Source organism: Vicia villosa, linkage group LG6 (genome assembly GCF_029867415.1).
Source record: "Vicia villosa cultivar HV-30 ecotype Madison, WI linkage group LG6, Vvil1.0, whole genome shotgun sequence".
In the NCBI taxonomy this organism is placed as follows: domain Eukaryota; kingdom Viridiplantae; phylum Streptophyta; class Magnoliopsida; order Fabales; family Fabaceae; genus Vicia; species Vicia villosa.
The window spans coordinates 109,391,336-109,397,335 of NC_081185.1; the positions used below are offsets into that span (position 1 = coordinate 109,391,336).

General features: G+C 35.3%; 1 non-coding gene across 1 annotated transcript; it reads right to left on the reverse strand.

Annotated features, from left to right (window-relative positions):
• Positions 1-4,942: 4,942 nt before the first annotated feature.
• On the reverse strand, positions 4,943-5,049 carry LOC131615287 (small nucleolar RNA R71). Its single transcript, XR_009287710.1, has one exon. It is a non-coding gene; the product is annotated as a small nucleolar RNA R71 (small nucleolar RNA).
• Between the last annotated feature and the right edge of the window lie 951 nt (positions 5,050-6,000).

Consider the following 6,000-nt stretch of genomic DNA (forward strand, 5'->3'; position numbering starts at 1 on the left):
AAAATTTCTCTAACAAAGGAAATCAAAGGTACAAAATATTACAAGTGGCACAACTCGTGTAACCACTTCACGACTAACTGCATAGTCTTCTAGAAAGCCATTCAAAAGGCTATCAAGAAATACATATTCAAGTTAGCCGGTAAGAGGATTACTCAGATGAGTTGAGATCCTCTCCATTTCTCAAAAGAAATGGAGAGCACAATTACTAAAGTAATTATGTATAAATGTACATGTTATTGAAATGTGTGACATATATTTTGTATAATTTGACATATATATCATAAAAACTATAGTACTTGTGTTTACCATTTCTTTAGAGAAATGGAGAGGATCTCCACTCTACTCAGATGGTCATAAAACCAAATCCCATTCTAACCATGATGATTTTCCTTGAATATGGTAAAGTAAGTCTAGCAACCTAAGTCAATATTAATTGAATCCATACATATAGGTAGTATGACATGGTGTCATCATAATCTCAAACACGAATTGTTACTTGCCTTTAATGAGCAAGCTTGTAAGATGAGAACCTATGATAAAATAGAAAACAATTACCTAATGAAAGATAACATCCAAGTCTAATTCTTTTTACCCGAGTGCTTACAAGGTCAAGCACATATATTACCTCCATTATAAAACTCTAAGATAAATAAGTTTAAAGAAATATTTTCAACTTTTAGTTCTAATCAATTTGATCTCTTCCTCACTAGTAGGATTTATACTTTGGAGTTAGGCGCACTATCCTTACAATTATTACTTTCTTTAAGTTTATTTTATTTTTACCATGAGATAATATCCAGGAGATGATACTAACTTTAGAGACTTGACTTTATTTCTATTTGTATATATACCCATTATTTTTATCTATTTATTTTTAACTTTCTAATCTATGCCTTTTTATTTTGTCAAAGTCGATTTATCTACATTGATTTAAAACTACCACCCCAAACTTTAAATTTTGGTATTCCATGAAAATATTGCTCACTTTAATTTTGTTTCTATTCACTACCTAGCTCTCAAGAGAAGTGGGTAATAATAGTTCATTTGGCATTTGTTTGCGAGTTAGGAGGAGAATGAGAAGGGGGAGCTTTGGAAATAGATTTTTTTAGAAAAATAGAGAAATCTTCAATATTTTTTGAAAAATGATTTTGTATAGAATGATAAAAAAAAAATTATCATTAATATATTTTTAATTTTTGTAATACTATAACAACATCGATTATATTTGAATAATTTATCTAATTCCTCCAAAACCCTCCAAACCTCTCAATCAATTCAATTTTTTAGTTCCTCCAAATTAAGAGGATTTTGTTTTAGAATAAAACTAAATCCCCAAAACCCTCACCTCCTGAACCCTTATATTATTTTGACTCATTTTTCAAAACTTTCCCCTTCCTTTCCCTTCAAACTTCCAAACAAAGCCTTAGGATCAAAGGCTTATATTATATCTTTTATGACAAATAAATGAGATTAGGCTGAAAAGGGATAAAAGGGATAATATATAATAAAACAATGGATAGAAAAGGATCATAGTAGCAAGGAAAAAGCATGTCTTAATATGTGTAGAATATGACAATTCAGGATACACGCACTAATGAAAAATCTCAAATTCTAGAAATTAAAATAAATAAATTCAGGATACACTCACTATACAAGGAAAATATATTTAAAAAAACAAATATATGGCTCAAATCTCATCAGCTTAGTTATCTTGAAGTTGAGAAAATCATCATATGAAATTTATTCATATCTCTCATCATTCAATATGAATTTTTGAATTTCCATATACTTCAAAGAAGTCATATACATGCATTTAATATCTTTCATATTTCGACTACTTGATTATCACATGTAAAGAAAGAATACAATGCATTTGAGAAAACTTATAAAACAAGAAAATCCATTAAGATAATTTGGAAAGAGAAATAAACGGTGTTAAGAGTAACACTCAATCAACTACAATCTCATAAAAAATTAAAAAAATACACCAGATTAAGCAAAACATAATAAAAAATGCACCTAAGATAGAAAATAAATAAAATGGAAATTAAGAATAAACGTAGTGTGAGACGCCTGAATTACAAGTGGGTTTGAGTGTGGAGGTTCTTCACTCATATTCTAATTTTTTTGGTTCTTTTATGTTTCTCTCGAGTAATTTTTATCTCTTATTCATTAACTAAAGAAATTAAAGATGATGGGTTTCCTCCACCAACATTTGTTTAACGTTATTGTTAGAACAAGACTTGGTGCTTCATTTAATCTTTAGTTTTTACGATATATATATATATATATATATATATATATATATATATATATATATATATATATATATATATATATATATATATATATATATATAGAGAGAGAGAGAGAGAGAGAGAGAGAGAGACTGGACGCGTACCGAACGAAGATCGTGTCTATTTACGCTAAAACAATCCATATAGGTGGAAAGCTGGAAGCTTCAATAGTTCCCCGCTGAACCTTAGAGTGCTATGATGGGGTATTTCAGTTCGTCCCTACATATTGATAACACGATTTTATATCGTATATTTAGCTTGAAATCCGTAGATATTCATAGCATTTCCCGTTTATTATGTTGATTTATTATGACATTACGCGAGTTTTTGCTGTGTTTCAGGTTTTACACTCTTATTATGACTATTTGTGAAAAGGAGAGGAAATGGAGCTAAAACGACCACTATTTATGCCTAAAAGATAAAAAATGGGTGTTGAAGTAAAAAGGGAGTGCAAATAAGGCCCAAATATGCTAAAGAAGACCCAAAGACCCAAAAAGAGACGAACCAGCCCACTGAAGATCAAATGTGCGTGGCCCAAACCACACAAGCAAGTGGAGACGCACGTCTCCAACGTCTCTATGCCACATCAGCAAAAGGGAGACGCACGTCTCCATTCCCCTACATTCTCTCCACTTGAGACGCACGTCTCAAGTCATTCAAAGGCACTTCCTGAAGAAGCGGAGACGCACGTCTCCAAGCCCAGTCTGAAAAGCTTCCTCTTTTCACGCAACGTCACAGCAAAGCCTCCCCTATAAATAGAACCTGCTACCTCAGTTCTAAAGGTCTGATTTCCTGCTAACGAAGTGCTGCCGAAATTGTACCGTGCTTTATATTTTCTGCCTTCTTTCAATTCAAACAGTTATTTTCTCACAACAATTTCTACACCGGAAATTGTTGTGAACCTTTTATAAATCTAGCCTTACGTTAGATTTATCGCTTTTATTTTCCTTGTTTTATTTTTCCGTCCGTTTAAATTCCGAAGAACGATCCAGCCAACCTGTGATGGAAGTTCAGTACTCGAAGATTCAATTGCAATTTATTTAATTCAGGTTTAATATTTACCGCCTTTATTTATATATATTTATTTGCATGATATATTATATGCCAATCAACATGCCTTTTATTATAAGCCAAATTAATTCATGCATGCTTAACCGTACTAATATGTCTGGCTAAATTACTAAGGTATCGGTATGTAAAGTAAGTTAACTGTGGGATCCGAAATAAATGGGCTTAATTACGTTTGGTTAACTATCACTTATTTTTGGTTTGTATGTCTAATTTAATTATAAGTCTTAAAACCAATAGAGCGAAAGTTTGAGGGTTTAAGACGGTCAAAGGTTAAAATCAATAGAGCGAAAGTTTGAGATCTTTAACTGGATAGTAGACATAAGACATTAGTTTTAAGGATGGCGAAAGCGTATTAAAACTAATTGGGACTTGTTTATTTTCAAAAATTGTTTTTACACCCGAGCGGGATGGCGAAAGCGTACGTTAGGGATATTAACTTGTTCCGAGTCAACAGAGCGAAAGTTTGAGATTAGGAGATTTAAATAGATAACAACTTCATAAAACAGGCATTTTATTAAATACGTTGTTTCCAAAAAGCTTTTCTAAAATCTAATGGGATGACGAAAGCGTACATTAGGATTAGGATAGTAATCTAAATCAACAGAGCGAAAGTTTGAGACGAGGATTTTTAACCAATTGAATTAGTAAAGATTTTTAATTAAATTATGCAATAGCCAATGGACCTTCGGATCACCTTAAGTTAAACGAAATACATACTGATATCTGTCTTTTATTATATTTCTTATTATTCACAATCACTCTCCCTTAGGAACAATCAAAATATTAGTAGCCTTAGCTTTACATAGTAACCTTAGATAACGGTAGATCGATTCATAGTCCCTGTGGATTCGATATCTTTTAAAACTACACGACACGACTGTGCACATGCAGTCATCAGATTAATAGACACGTAAAGTCGCGATCAAGTTTTTGGCGCCGTTGCCGGGGAACTATTTAAGTCGATATCGTAACTCACTATTACACCGTAGAGACTAGGGCAATTCTTTCCTTTCTTTCTGAACGATTGTATGCCAAATACTCGTTCACAAGGAGGAGATTTAATGCAACGAATTAACGAGATCGAACGTTTCATTAACGTCAAACGTCGAGCTCGTAATCTTCCCGAAGTAGCACCAATTCCGATTAATCAGGAATTGACTTTTACTGATCAAATCAATCAAATCACCCCAAAGTTAGAGATGGCTGCTCTTCGTCCTCTTAGAGACAATGTCGCTCCTTCGCGCGCTGAACCACACTCAAGTATCGCACCACCTGCAATTGAGGCAAACAATTTCGAACTGAAACCTTCGTTGGTCCAAGCCGTTCAACAGAATCAATTCTCTGGAAGCCCTGCAGACGACCCCAACCTTCATTTATCTGTGTTCGTGCAATATGCCGACACTGTCAAAGCTAACAACGTTAGTTCCGAAGCTATTCGATTACGTCTCTTTCCTTTCTCCTTGAGAGATAGAGCTAGAGCGTGGCTTCAATCCCTGCCTTCTAATTCCATAACTACATGGGACGAGTTGAAGAGAGTATTCTTAGCGAGATACTTCCCGCCTAGCAAAACTGCTATGCTCAGAGGTCAAATCAACGGATTTACCCAGAAAGATAACGAATCACTCTTCGAAGCTTGGGAATGTTACAAGGACATGCTTAGACTATGCCCTCATCATGGGCTCGAGCCATGGCTGATCATCCATACTTTCTATGGTGGTCTCCTATATAACACTAAAATGACTATAGATGCCGCTGCTGGCGGAGCACTAATGGACAAACCCCATGATGAAGCATACAACCTCATAGAGAACATGGCACAAAACCATTACCAATGGGGTGGAGAACGAGCCGCTCTAGAGAAAGCCCAAACCAAAGGAGGAATGTACGAAGTAAGTGGTATAGACCGCGTTAACGCTAAAGTAGACGCTTTAACTCAAAAGATCGAGAACTTAACCATCACTCCTTCAGCCACCGCTGCTGCTGTAACACCTAACTGCGAGATTTGTGGATTGACTGGACATGTAGTTGCCGAATGTCAACTCTTGACTGGAGTCCCATCTGATCAAGTAAACTATGCTCAAGGAAACCCTTATCCTAACACGTACAACCCTGGATGGAAAAACCATCCGAAATTTTCTTATAAAAACAACAACGCGCTGTACGCCCCTGGACAAGCACCTGCTGTACCACCTGGCTACCAAAAAGTGCCTGTAGCTGCTCAAAACACCCCTAGGAAGTCGAATCTAGAAATTATGATGGAGAACTTTATAGCTTCCCAACAACAAACCAATAAAGACTTCCTGAATCAAAACATCCACAATAGCGAGCAACTAAAACAACTATCGAACAAAGTAGATGCCTTAGCTACGCATAACAAAATGTTAGAAACCCAAATTTCACAAGTAGCTCAACAAAAAGCACCTACTGCTGCCCCTGCTGGCACGTTTCCTGCTCAACCACAACCTAATCCTAAAGGACATGCGAACGCGATAACACTACGAAGTGGAACGAATTACGATGGACCTATTGATCCTAGAACTCAAAACGTACCCATGTCACAACAAGAGCCAAAGGAAACCTAAAAGACATCACCTGATGATCAAACTGCTAAGACTAATGAGAACAACAACGA